Here is a 14,621-nt window from a genome sequence, read left to right as displayed (position 1 = left end):
CAGCTTGGTGGATGGTCACATGGTTGGGGGAGGCGTCGGCTCCTTACTTGTGAGCATGCAGAACTATTTAAACTGGGTCAAACTCATCTGCAGTTCGTCAGCGGCATCTGAAGAAGGCACACCACGCCAAAATGCATTATGCCACAACTGCTGTATCATTAAAGAAACCTCCCTCGAATTCCCTGCCTGTGGCCTCTTCCTTCTGCTTTGCTGGAGGTTTCCTTGGATATAAATGTATATATAAAACATTCTTGAGCTTTTAAGAAACACTCAGTCACTGGATGATGTCATCAGTGATATCATTTGAGATGTCATCAGTGCGGTCACTGACCATGTCATGAGTGATGTAATATGTGACGTCATCAGCAGTGCATTGCGGGGGTGCGAGTTATAGTTAGGTCTACTAACTATAACGGACAAATTTCTCTGGTTTTATACGAGTGAAATGTCCAAATAACTATAACGTCCCTAAAACCTGTGTTTTTTTCAGTGAATTTCTAAGGTTTTTTAAATGCTAATCCCTAACTATAACGTCCCTGAAACCTCTGTTTTTTCAGTGAATTTCTATGGTTTTTAAAATGCCAATTTCTAACTAAAACATTGTAGTCACAATAGTAGAGTGGTGCAGAAAGGGGGCTGATCCTCCGGCCAGCGCTCAGGAATTCCGCTGCCCAGGACTTATAGGAGGTACCAGGAGGGCTTCTTGGCCCCAAAAGTCCCTTAGGAGCAAAGTGGACTTCATCTCCTCGCCGTAGTTTGCCAAGAGGCATGTTTACAGAGAGGTTGAGAAAGGGGTCGTGGCCTCTGAAGGTGTCTTATCAAAACCACTGTGTGGGACTTACTGGAGGTAACAGGAGGAGTAGCTGGCCCCCCAAGGACAACCTTGGGTGCCAACTACCCCTCCTATTACCTCCAGTAAGTCCCACACAGCAGCTTGGTAAGTTCTCAAAGCAGGCCATGCCCCTTTTGCCCGCCAGTCTGTAAACGAGCTCTTCGGCGCACTATTGATTGGGGAGTGAAGTCCCCTTCACTGCTGGGGGTCCTTAGGGGCCAACTAGCCTACCTGATACCTCCAGTAAGCCCCATATAGTGGGATTTCTGAGAGGTGGACACAGGCAACGCCCCCTTTCTGCAGCACTCTGTAAACACCCCAACTGGCGCGCTCTTGTTTGGGGGATGAAGTCCCCTTGCCTCCTGAGGGTCCATGAGGACCAAGTAGCCCTTCCTGTTACCTCCAGTAAGCCCCACACAGCTGGATTGCTGAGAGTGGACCGAGGCCACTCCCCCTTTTTGCACCACTCTGCAAACACGCCGCCTGGTGCATTGCTGTTCAGGAGATGAAGTCTACCTCAGTCCGTAGGTCCTCAGGACACAAGAGGACCTCGTCGCCCCAACAGCAGTGCGCCAAGAGGGGGGGTGTGGCCCACCTTCCCTGGGCCACTTTGGCCCCGGGGACCCCATACCCCAAGGCCTGGCCTAGTTTAAAAAATGTATACATATGTATATGGGAGGGGGCCGTCTGGCCCCAATTTCCTGGGCCATTATTGGCCCCGGGACCCCATCCACTGGGGCTTGACGAGACTTTATTTTATTTTCTTTGGAGGGGGCCGTGTCAATTATGACCCAGGGGACCCCATCCCCCAGGGCCTGGCCTTACGTTGGAGACCGCAGGGGAGCCCCAATCCCCCTGCGGTCCCAGCCAGGTCCCCGCCTCCGGGGGGAGCCGGCAATGCTTTTGGACAAGGGGAGCTGCTGACATGCAGCTCCCCTTGTCCAAAATCAATTCTGCTTTGCTTTGTGGAAGCGAGAGCAGGTTTCATAGGGACATTGCTGGAGCCGGCCCTGGGGGGTGGTGGTGCCCAGGGCCATGTAGGGCTCCAGGAGGGGGTTTGCAGCCTTCCTCCCAACATGTAAGTAGTCCCAGGGAGGTGGTGGTCCCCGGGGCCTGGCGTCCGCAAAGGACCCCCACATTATCTTAATTAGTGTCTGGGGGAGGCGGTGGTCCCTGGGGCAGTGTGGTTGGGGGCAGGAGTACCCCCCCATACTTATTTATTTAAATTTAAGCCCTGGGAAGGTGGAACCCCCACCTCAAATACATTGAAGCCCCGGGGAGGGGCAGTGGGGGGCGCGTGCCCCCACACATTATGAGAAAAGTCACGGAGAGATGGTGGTCCCCCGCTTATTATATTTTTGCGGGGAGCTAGCCGAGGGGGTCAGGGTCTTTCTACCTTGCCGCCTTTTCTGCTTTTTTAACCTTTTTCTTCTTGTGACACAGTTAAACCAAGTCACAAGATGGCTGCCAACACTTTGGTTTGGAGTGTTGGCAAAATCACAATAGGAGCTCAGAGGGAAAATAGGGCAGGGTCGCCCTCCACTCAAACCTAGAACAACAACAAAAGACCCTGTCCAATGGACGTCTACTGGTGTCAGTAACTGCGGAAATAGAACAGTCTGTATGTACTGCTAACTACTCCAAGCCCTTACAGTTGTGTGAGGACAATTCACTGCACTACGCCCAAATTCACGTTAAAAAAGGCCCATCTTCCTTGACAGCAACACAAAACAAAAAATTGTCTAAACCATCTAGGTAAGTGACAGGGATCCACACCCACAGTGTTGGACCAAGTCCTACTTAGGAAAAATGTGCGAGAAGCAAGTAACCCCTCACGGAAACACCACCAACGGGGTAACTGGTATGTAATTTCCAGACAAGCCCCTGTCTCATCATCAGTAGTCACTTGATTCTCAAAGAAAGAAGAAAGACAGTGTCCAAAACAAACAACCAAAAAAGTGTAGCAGAAAGTGGAAAGCAGAGAGCATCTGCTAGTGACAAACACAACATAAATAAGTGCTCTATACCCGGTAAATAATAAAATACCATTGCAAGTTGCTGCTCAGTTTTTGGCTCTGGGTTCGTCGGGTTCTTGGTGAAACCACAAGTCCTATATATCCCCACAACCAGGAAGGTCAAACGGAGGTAATGGTATATTGCTTTCAAAGAGCTGTCAAAATTACAAGAAGTTACAGGTGAAAACGTTGAGACAAAATGCTGTTTTTTTCAACTAATTTTCAATAATTCCAATATTTAACTGTTAGTTTCTATAAAGAAACATTCATGGATTTAGACAAATGACCCCGTTCTGAATTCAGAATTTTGTCTACTTTCTAAAAATGTATAGCTTTCCAGGATCCATTATTGCTTTCAAACTCATTTCTACCATTAACTGGAAAGAGGTTGAAAGCTCTATAAATAGGAAAAATAGGCTATGTCCCAGAAAAATGCCATAACTGTGTAAAAAATGTTGGTTCTCTGACAAAAGACTGTCATTCCCTAAAAGCTGAGAAAATGGAGATTTCAGCCCCACAAACCCTTTTTTGATAACATTTGCAGGGAAAAACCCAGAGGCTTTCATTTACAGCCCATTTTTCCCATTTTTCTGAAGAAAAAAAGTTTTACAGTATTTTGCTTAATTTCTGGGACCCCTCCAAGGGAACCCACAAACCCTGGGTACCTTTAGAATCCACATGCTGTTGGAAGAAAAGGACGCAAATTTGGCGTGGATACCTTATGTGGCCAAAAAGTTACAGGGGCCTAAGCGCGCACTGACCCAAATCGCCAAAAAATGGCTTAGCACAGGAGGGGAAAAGGCCTAGCAGCGAAGGGGTTAAGAAGAGCGCCCTCGCACCTTGCTTCTGTTCGGCATAAGGAGGGGCGTGGGACCAGTCCCTCACCACAGCTTATTGATGCCCTGTGAACAGGCCTGTTAAGCTTTGCCGGGTGGGAGGGAGTAGACTGCCTCTCGCTTCAAGAAAACTGCAGTGGCAGAGCCTGCTTTATTTTATTGATTTATTTTATTTGAAAGGGTTTATATAGTGCCAACATGACCCATCCGGGTATCAGAGCGCTGTACACAAAAGCAAACAATATGAACAGGAAAGGTAACAAATTTAACAAATAAGCAGACAGTTGAATAATAACGTGAAAGAGAAATGACCAGGAAATAGGAGGTATAAAGCAATACAAATACGTCATTGATCATTTAATAGTCCTGAAGACCTGAAGTATTCGTTCGGTTGGTTTCCAGTCTATTTTTGCAAATAACTATTCAAGAGGCAAACCTTTGACTTTTGTTTTTTAATGTAGCAATCGAAGGGTTGGATCTGATTTCGGCAGGAAGAGCAATACAATTTCTTGGCCCCAAACCAGAGAAAGCTCGGTTATAGGATTTTTTCAAATTTTTTTTATTGAAATCCATTAAAATTTGCAAATGAACTATATATCACAGTGTCAATATTAACTAATGCACTTCTAATCAATAAATACTTCATACATGTTCAGGATTAAAAAAGGAATGCATAATTCAAATAAAAGCCAGAGTAAATTTGGGCTAAAGATCGTAAGAGACCCGATACATTACCAATCGTAATTTTAAGACTAGTTAAAGTATCTATAATGCAATAAAGTGCAAATCGGATTAGAGTATAGAGATATATCAACAGAAAGAGCTTTTGATGGATTTTCATAATAAAAGAACAAATACAATACTAAATATTTTTTTTTTTAAGTGACTAAAGTGTAGTGCATTAAAGTGCAGTAAATTATGCAAATATATCGACATATGGAGCTTCTAATGATGTTTCATCATATTAACAATCCATCCATAATAACGTTGGACTAAAAATCGTAAGTGACCCAATACAGTACCAATTTCTCGTTTTAAGAGCAATTAAAGTGTCTATAATGTGTTAAAGTGCAAATCGGGATATATCAACAAGAAGAACATCTGATAATATTTCAGCATAAAAAAGACCGAATACAGTACCAACTTTCTTTTCTTTTTTTAAATGACTAAAATATCTGTAGTGCATAGAAATGCAATGAAGTATACAACTATAACAGCATATGAGGCTTCTGATATTTCATCAGATTAACAGTACAATGAAATTTTGATCTCGCTCGAGTATTTAGTCAAAGTATGATTCCCATATTTTTTCAAATTTCCTAATCCCCCCATTTCGCATTGCAAATAAACATTCACTATTTCTATCCTGCTTCATTTCCCTGATCCACTTGCACTTTGTTGGTACCTGACATGATTGCCATCTTTGAAGCAGCAGCGACCTGGCGACAGCCATCGCAATATATATTAATTTAACCCATTTTTCAGATAGACACAGTGAAGAATCATAACCCAAAACTTTCAGCCAACTGCTACCGTCCAGTTTAATGAGACATTCGGCCTCCAAATGTCAAATAACATCATTCCAAAACCCCTGAACAAAAGGACACTATGCAATAATATGTGTCCAGTTAGCTGTCGCCTGGTTTGAACTGCGAAAACACTGCCTAGATTGATTAGGATAAACCTGGGATAGGAACTGTGGGGTTCTATATAGCAGACATTTGCTAAAAAAAAAGCTTATTGCGCCAATTAGCTCCTCGTAACATACTAAAAGTAAGTTTATTCACTTCGGTCCACTTCTCGCTGTTACCTCCAACCCTTCATGTTTTTCCCATTTTATTATTGCCTGGGCAAGATCCGAACCATTGAGAGGGGCCAACATTTTTTCCCACTCCCCATGTTTCCACAAAATTACCAAAACTAGTTTTATAAGTGCATGCAGGGTTTTTCGTAAACATCAGGATTTTTATAGAAGATATACAATCCCAGTTATTAATACTTCAACCCCCTTATCCGAACTCCCTTTCGTATTCAGAATTAGAGAAATCTGAAATTATTTAATAATGGGCTGAGGCCGTGTTAGAGATGGGGTAGCATGGTGCAGAGCGGGCGGGCAAAACTCCATAGGACATGTGCAAAGCATCCACGCAGTACACACAGGCGACACACAAGGCTCACTACAAAAAGAGTCCACTCCAGTTTGGGTGAAAAACAGTAGGAGTATTATCAAATCAACACAGTAGAACGTAATCACAGTTGCATGTAAACCGTGCCAGCCGGCACTGTGTAATGGTTTGCTCGGGGACTATTTACATGGCAGCACCTAATGGGCTGCTGCCAGAACCATTGTTGGTACAGTTCGGGTGTAGGGAAGGGTGAAGGATGAAGGTACAGTCTCTCACTAAGTATGTAACATTGCAATAACCACGGTTGGCCAGTCTAGAACCACACTATGTGCAAGCCTGGAAGGAACGCATTAGACATGTAACAACAGGCATTAAAACTCTAGCGCATTAGGCATAAATGTATTGGCATAAATCAGGTGGTCCAACGCTGTAGCCTTAGGGAGAAAGAACATTACCGGCATAACTTCAACATCCGTAACCTAAAAGCAGTAGGCCTCAGGAGCATAACACACAATTTAGCAAATGCGTCAACATTTAGCCAACATTGCTGGCCTCTGAACCTTAGTAGGCGTAGGCATAGACATGCGAGCATAAGGCACATCAGTACTTTAACATACATCCTGGGCATGAGTCACATCCCGCATAAAAACCCATTAGGCCTAGCCTCAGCACCATAGCGATAACCATAAAACCTTGTCAGTAAGCATTAACATAAACCAGGGACTGAATCACAGCCGGTATCACATTGGGTACGATCAGATTAGCAGGGGCATAGGCAAGACTAGGCTTCAAACATACCAAGCCCCCCCCCAGGTGGCATAAGAACATTAGGGGAGACCTTGTCACATACCACGGGTCCACTACGCATAGACGCACTGGTGTAACTCACATTGGCCTAAATCCATTAGGGATATGGAACCTCAAAGTAGGGCACCACACCTGACCTTAGTGTGGACCCCTGGGGCATCAAGCAGGAGACAGCAACCTGGGCCTAAACTACATTAAGTCAGATATGGCCCTCCATCCGGCAGAGATCCTGGGGCCTCGCAAGTCCAGTTGCTGCCACTGCCCACTGTCCAGCGGGGCAGTGGTGTCCAGTAAAATTAGTTCAGGGTCCAGCTGGAGCCCCGTCCGGGCCCCACACACAGGTGGCTGCTCGTTGCAGCTGCCCACTGTCAGTCGGGGCAGCTGAGGAAACCGGGCCGGAACGGATGCTCCCTGCGTCCTCTGCCTAGGACCCGACACTGTTCCCCGGGGCCCCCTCCCTCTCGACCGCCAGTCCCCCTACTGAGCCCCTCACTCATCGGGACTCCTCTGGGCTCCGCTCCTGCTGGACTAGTGCTGCAAGGCACTCCTCTCTCTCACGGAGCGTCGCCAGCGTCAGCGCTGCTTCCCTGGGCACCACTACTAGAAAATTATGAAGGGGTTCTGCCCAAATTACCCTCCCATACCTGGGCAAGGAACATCAAAAAGATGAGGAAGTAGAAAAGGAAGGTACTAAGGAATCAATTCAACATTTACTTTTACAACAAGATATATTTAATGATCCTGTTTTTTACAATTATTTTTGTCCGAGTGAAATTTTACAAATTTATAAGGGCATGTATACGTGGCACAAGACCAGGTAGCACAAAACAACAAAGTTATAGAAATTTTACAAAAATACACTATATATACACAACCTACATATACAATATATACACTATATAAACAACAGTGTACCCTATAAATAAAGAAATTAGATTGTTACAATATCCACTCCTAACTTAGAGTGATATATCACAGAAAAGGAAGTCCTCGCAGCACCTGGGTTGTAAATTCTCCTTAATAACAATATATATTGATTAGGGCGCCTGAAATCAAACACAAAATAAAAATATATGGGGACTCCTTATCGCAAAGGTGTCGACGCACGTCGCGGTCGCGTTTCCGCCAGTTGTCTCTTTTGGTTTCATCAGGACGAGGGTACTTGAAAAAATAATAATCCACACATGATAACTATTCCTGGGGGCAGGGAAAGCTTCCTCGTTTAGTGCACACGAGACGGGCCTCAGGTAAATGAAGGCGTTGAACTCTAATATATCCAAATGTCCACTTGCTCGTCAAGCTACTAGAGGCGATGCCATCAATTTAAATGTACTCCTGAAAACTCCTTGTTCGCGAGTCAGGGTCGTAGAGCAGGGTAAATCCGCATTCCGGGTACTCAAGGCAGCAAACATCCGCGTAGTCGAGTGACCCTGGGCACCGGCAGTGCCCCCAAATAGGTCTCCTCTTCGTGGGGCCGGGGCTCTCCGGACATCTTCGCCGGCGCGAGGCTCCAGACGGCTTCCGGGGCCTCCTTCCTTTCTCCACCTGTGCTGCCTTGCCCACAAGGGTACTGACCGGCGGGGTGGGCTCCCGTTCCGGTCTCTCGTTACCACAGGAGCCCCGCAACGTCAACAATTGCTTCCGGCTTCCCCCTGCTCCCGCGCCCGCGGGACTTCCTGGGGTGGCTTCCGGTTCGCGCCAATCCCAGCGCAGCTCTCCTGATCCCGGCCGGACCTCGGCGACGCTCCGCCTCGTCCCAGTCGGGCTTCCTGACTTCCGCGTCGCGTCTGCGGGGCGGACTCTTCCCGGGCAGCAGCGGTGATTCTGGGAGTCGTCTGCGGGGTGGGCACCTGCTCAGTTCCAAACACCGACGATTCTCCTGGGCAGCGGCGGTGACTCCAGGCGGCAATGAGGGGTAGGCTCCCTCTTACTTCAATCAGCACCACGTCGCGGCACACACGCGGGGTAGGCTCCCGCTTTCTTGGTAATGGTGAGAGGTGGCACACACGCGGGGTGAGCACCCATGATGGCGCCGATAACGTGGGGTAGGCTCCCGCGGGGTTTCCAAGCAGGCACCTCGGTTGTGGTGGCAATGAGGGGTAGGCTCCTTCCAGGGCACAAGCACACACGCGGGAGAGGGCTCCCGCGAGGGCAGCAATATGCGGGGTAGGCTCCCGCTGTATTTACAAATACACGGCTCTCCCTGGCAGCACGCTCCTCCCATCCTTTGGGTCGTGGAGTATAACGCTTACCTGGCGCTAGGCAGCCCCACCAGCTTCAGGGGCCAAAGGCGGTGCTCCTCTTCTCCTGTGCAGTCAATATAGAGCGCCACCCTGCCAAGCGCTACATAGCAGCCAGGACACAGTCAGTTGACGTGTAGCACCCACCAGATATAGCGCTCACCTTGCGCAGGGCATGCAGTCAGGGTCCCACGAGGCGCTAGGGTGCAGGCGGGGAGTCCAATATAGCGCTCTCCATCTTCAGGGACTAGTCAGCAGAGCAGCAGGCACAGTTGTAGTGCTCACGAGGCGCTAGGCAGGAGAGCATCAGGCACTACTGGGCCAGGTCAAGTGTCAGTGGGCACTCATCAGGACAGGGCAGTAGGTCCTAGAAACCATCCTCCTCTGTAACGTGGCACTCCCCTGTACAGCCGCCTGCACTCCAGCAGCGGGTTCTCACTGGCCCTGTGGACAGTGGAAGGGGGCAGATGTGCTCAGGGGCCAGCACACAGGCCCATGTGGCGGCTCCCCCTGGCAGCAGGTCCCCTCTCTCTCTCAAGTCCACGCTCTGACTGAGCATATGCTGGCACAGCCCCCCTACTTAAATGCCCCTCACCCCTCCCACCAGACAGTGCCAGAAGCTTCTACAAGCATCTGGGGAACTGGTTCTAACTGGCTCAGGGGGAGGAGTAGAGCACCCTGGATGCCAGGCTTTCCCTCTAAAAGCTGGGATGGCTGGGAACCGAACATCCAGACTGCTAACCCAACACAGTCAGGTGGCACAACACACAGCCATGGCATCCTTTTTAAAAGCGACACTTCACCAGGGTGCATTCTTGCAATGGGGGAATTACTGGTGCGCACACCATTGCATTACATTTAACATGGCATCTCACACTACACATGGCCTATACATTTCTCAACCATGGGGGAAACATCCAAAAACAGGTGGATGAAAAGCGAAACATTTTGGGGAAAATGAGCCAAGTCCAACAGGCCGGATTAGAGAATATCGTAGACTTTATTGCAATAGATAGGTGGCTCAATATTTCCGAAATGCATGATTTAATTCGAATTAATTTCCTTCTTCTTGGGTCCCATAGAATGTTGTACACACTTCTTAGTAATTTGGATATAGGTTGTCTTCTTATTGAATTTGTGTGGTTTAACCATGAGATTCCTAGAGCTTCTTAGGGATCGATTCTAGCCAGATAGTTTGTTTGCCAGGTAAACTGGAGTGTTATGCTGAAGCGCTTTGTGTCAGACAGGCAATCTTGAAACAAATCCTTGCCTCTAAGGGGAGCCACTTGAGTTGAGTTAAGTCTGGTGTGATATGTTCATGTTTTCGTGAACCAGTATTGAGTCTGTCAGCAAAATTCAGATTAGACCTTAAAGGGGCCAGTTTGGCTTTGAGAAATCCAGCTAGGGTCACAATTCCGTAATCTAAGCGAGAGATAAATAGTGATTAGACTGCTTGTTTCATGTCAAAGGGAGGTCGGAAAGGTTTGATTTTCCTTAAGGTATTAAGTTGGTGATTAGCACCTCTGGCTGTTGCCCTGATGTGGTCTTGCATATTCAGGTGTTTGTCCAGCATTATGCCTAAATGATCTAGTTGAGGCCACAATATGAGGAGTGCAATTGAGGGCCATTAGTTGCTTGAGCCAGACATGAATGGGGGTAGAGTGATTGCGAGGGGAGATCTGGAGGTATTAGAATTTCAGACTATTTAGCATGAGATGATTGTGGGTTAACCAATTTTGCGTTTTCGCAAGGGCAGCGTTAAGTGTTTTGATGTCCTCCACAGTAGAGATTTACAAGTACCGTTGAGTATTGTCTGCATACATGGGGTAATAGTAAACAGAAGTCTACGGAGCCGCATAGAATACATCAAAGTGGCAAAACTCTGAGGAAACAGCAGACAAACAAGGCAGGAGCCTTTGGGGCAAAGGGTAGCTCATTCAGTAGTTGGGTTACATCCAAGGGGGACGTAAAGGCACTTATCTCCCGTCTGTCAGCAGTTCAAGCGGCCGCTGCATATTTTGAGCTTAAAGCAAGCCAAAACATTAGAAACTGCTGCCGGAGTGTATGGTAGTAAAAGATGGCCACAGCTGGGTCCCTCACAGCCCTGGTACCACTGAACCTGCTGCAATAAAGAAAGCTATTCCTTAGTGTCAGGGAGGAGCAAGCAATGAAGCAAAAATACAAACAATGTAAAATACAAGCAAATACAAAATTGCAACCAAATGAAAATATATGCCAGTTCGTAGTCTGATGCCAGCTTCACATTTGCCAATTGCAGTATGCTGGCAGACTTGGCACAAACATCTGTATCCTGGCTGGTGCTAGATAATCCAGCAGTCGGGTAGGAGAACAGCTTGCAGTGTTGATGTGTTTCATTATATACATGTATTGATTTCAGTCAGTGTTTGGAGATCGCTAATGAGATGCAGATCTCATGGTACTGCAACTTCGTGCAGGTCATGTTTATTTAGCTGGAAGATGTACCGGGATAACCAGGTGCCAGCCAATAGACTGCAGGCTGGTTATCCCATAAGGCATGTTGGTTTGATTGGCCCGGTGACCACCACATCTCATCAGTGGACCAGGTTATGATGGTGTAGACCACTGCCAAAAGCAAAAGAACAGGTGTTGAGAGAGGTCTCTACCGGTCCCGAAATTTGTGTAGTAGACGGCTCCCCTTAAGTATAAAAATCTAAAAATCTTTAACCCAAAATAATACATAGTGACAGGCTTGAGGCTCATGTTAGGGGTTAAAGGAAAGGAGGACAGGGACTAGGAGGAGAAAACGGACCAGAGGGCCGAGGAAACCAGAACTAGGTGACCAAGGAAACCAGGGAAAGGTAGACAAGGACCAGGTCTCAAAGGGTAAGGAAAACCAAAAATAAGGCGGCAGGAAAAATAGAACTAGATAACAAGAACTATGAAAAGGTGGACAATGAACATGAGGTCTAGTGCTAGGTGGAGATGGGCCATGTTGACCAAGGTCCAGGAAGACTGCAGTCACCTCACTAGGATCTGCATTAACTAGAGCCTGAGATCAGTGAGGCCCAGGGACTATATAAAGAGGTCTGCTATGGCCATGCATTCTAGGGGGTGCATGGGAGTCAAGAACTATGTACAACAAAATCAGGAGCAGGCGCACTAGGGTAAGTGGGGCAAGGACAACCAAGACCAGTCTATGTGGGCCTAGCTATGGATGAGAGGCACCAGGAGAACCTAGACCAGGTGAAAAAGAAGCAGGAGGAAATGCTCCAGGTTCCTAATGATCAGAGTCATAAAGATCGCTACAAGAATGATCGGAACAGGGCTTAAAAAGTCCTGGACATGGAGGAGCCAGGGTACAGGATTAAGAGGAGCAGGAGGTCTAGGACCAGGTGTACAGGGACCATGAGGACTGGAGTCAGTTGGCCAGTGACTAAGGCCAGGAAGCTAAGGGACCAGGACAACCAGGGTATGCAGGACCGAGAAGACAGAGGGAGCCATAACACATGAAAACAAGAGTCAGGAGTCTAGGCTACAATAACAAAGACCAGGAGGACAAAAAATACTAGGACATGTCCCTGAAGCACTTTGACCTCGAGAACGAGCTGCAGAGACAGCAGGACCAGTGGGAACTTGAGGACTAGAATCAGGAGAAAAAGCAAGAACATATGGATCAAGACCTGGATATCCAGATGTTAATGCTTGGGACCAGACCTTGAGGACCAGCTCTAGGAAAACCAAGGATCTGGATTAGTGAGACTAGAACGAGGTCCAGCTGGATGACTAGTGTTGTGATATCCCTCTAGGATGAGTGTTGCACTCTATAAATACAGTAAATAAAAAAGAACTAGGACGGCCTAGTGTACAAGTACCAGGAGTGCCTGTGGGACCAGACCAAGAAGGACCAGTTCCTGAAAGACCAGGACTGAGTGACTAATACTGCCTGATGCCAACCAGAATTATACTCTTTCCAAGTCAGTTCCTGCCCCGGTTTTCAGTTAGGACGTCTGGTCACCCCTAACTCCAAGGAGTTTTGCTATTGATGTGACATTTCAGAGTCATGCAAATACTGGGAACCCTTCACCAGGACTTCGGATTAAGTGCTAATTATTCAAGATTTAATTTAAAGCACTAACCAAATATAATTCAACTGTTTACGTCAGCCTCATCATTATTTTCAAAATGCAGTTCTACTTAATCCCCATCTATTCCAGGAAACGCAAAACCAGTTCCACAGTGATTTCAGTCTGTCACTTTACCAGGAATTTTGCTGAGGTCGTTTTGGAATTTCCAAGCCCCTCCCCCTCCCCAAATCCACCCCCAAAAGATAGAAATTAGTGCTGCTGCTTCGACATTTATCCGGGATCCAGCAGCACTTCTCTAGTGCCGGAGCCTTTCTTGAACCCAGATGATGCATCTCTCCACAATCCTAAGCACGATAACACAAGAGAAAAGCAGCCTCTGCGGAAGAGCCGCAAGAAGAGGGTGGGCCCCACATCTGAGCCCATGTACGGGGCGACCCCGCTCATCACTGCTGCATTAATACCACAAATTACACACACAAGCTGCGGCCGTATCAGGTATTTAATGAAGCTCAAGACCCTGCGTGCGCCGCTATGGGAGGGTGTGTCTTTCCTCAGAATCTGATGCGCCTGCATAGTTGGGCAAGTAGAATATACTACGCATGTGCAATGGGGGGGGGGTGAATCTCCTGCGCATGCGTAGTGAGGATGAGTGAAATCTTCCCATACGCAGTTAACGATCGAGTACCCCCTTAACCCAAGAACATAGTTAACTGCTAAGGATTTAAAAATTTCCTAGTTAGCATGAAGGAAAGTTTCAATTCTATTAAGGACGCAGAGGCGAGGATTATGCATATCTTTCTTCAGTATTTATTAATAGTAAGTTCAAAGGTAAAAGTAAAAACAACATAGCAGCAATACTACAACTCCCATGAACCACAGGGAGTAACCATGGTCACCAATATTCCAATCCAGTAACAGTCCGATAAGCTATATAACACATAACACATCGCAGTCCTTCCTCTTCTTCACTGAAGGAAGTGAAGCACGCTGTTCCTCATTCCATCTTTGATTCTGAACCTGAAGTATGCAGCCTCTCCTCTACGACGGCGTTCAAATTGGAAGCCAAAAGATTCCTAATGAGCAAATTCTTACCGTAAGGGGAGGTGGCACACCTAATTCGTCTGATTTTGTTCTCATCACCATGGTACCTCCAGCTACAATGGATCATCTCCTGTGTTTTTTTATTTATTTTTTCCCATGGGTACACCTGTTTACTGTGTTAGCCTCCATTTTTGGGTGCTGGTTCCCAATTGATGTTTATACCACTTGTTCTTTCTTTCTGCCTATTGTAAAGAGCTCTGATATCCTTCGGGATCTTGTTCGCGCCTTATAAAACTTTATGAATAAATAAATGGTGAAAAAACTTCCCAAGAACGTACACCATGTAACAGGCATATATTAACAGTTCACAACGCAGCAAATCATCTGAGCATAACTACAGTAACCACACCATTAGTTTATCAATTCCTAAGTACGACTACCATAGTCAAATTTATATATAAAGTGTCTGTTTGTCAGGTAGAGAACATTGCACTTGTCATCACAGTACTTAGCATTGCATTGAAGTTGAGTAAGATCCAGAATACTTCCCTGTTAGACACAGAGTTCAGTTCACTAAGTTCGAGCATAGTGTAGAGTTAGTCCCCCTTTTTCTCCAAGGGCGGGTAGCATGGGAGGGCATGCCTGGGGGGATAATCC

This window comes from Lissotriton helveticus, chromosome 1_2, assembly GCF_964261635.1.
Source record: "Lissotriton helveticus chromosome 1_2, aLisHel1.1, whole genome shotgun sequence".
Lineage (NCBI taxonomy): Eukaryota > Metazoa > Chordata > Amphibia > Caudata > Salamandridae > Lissotriton > Lissotriton helveticus.
Note: the sequence above shows the minus strand (reverse complement) of the source record.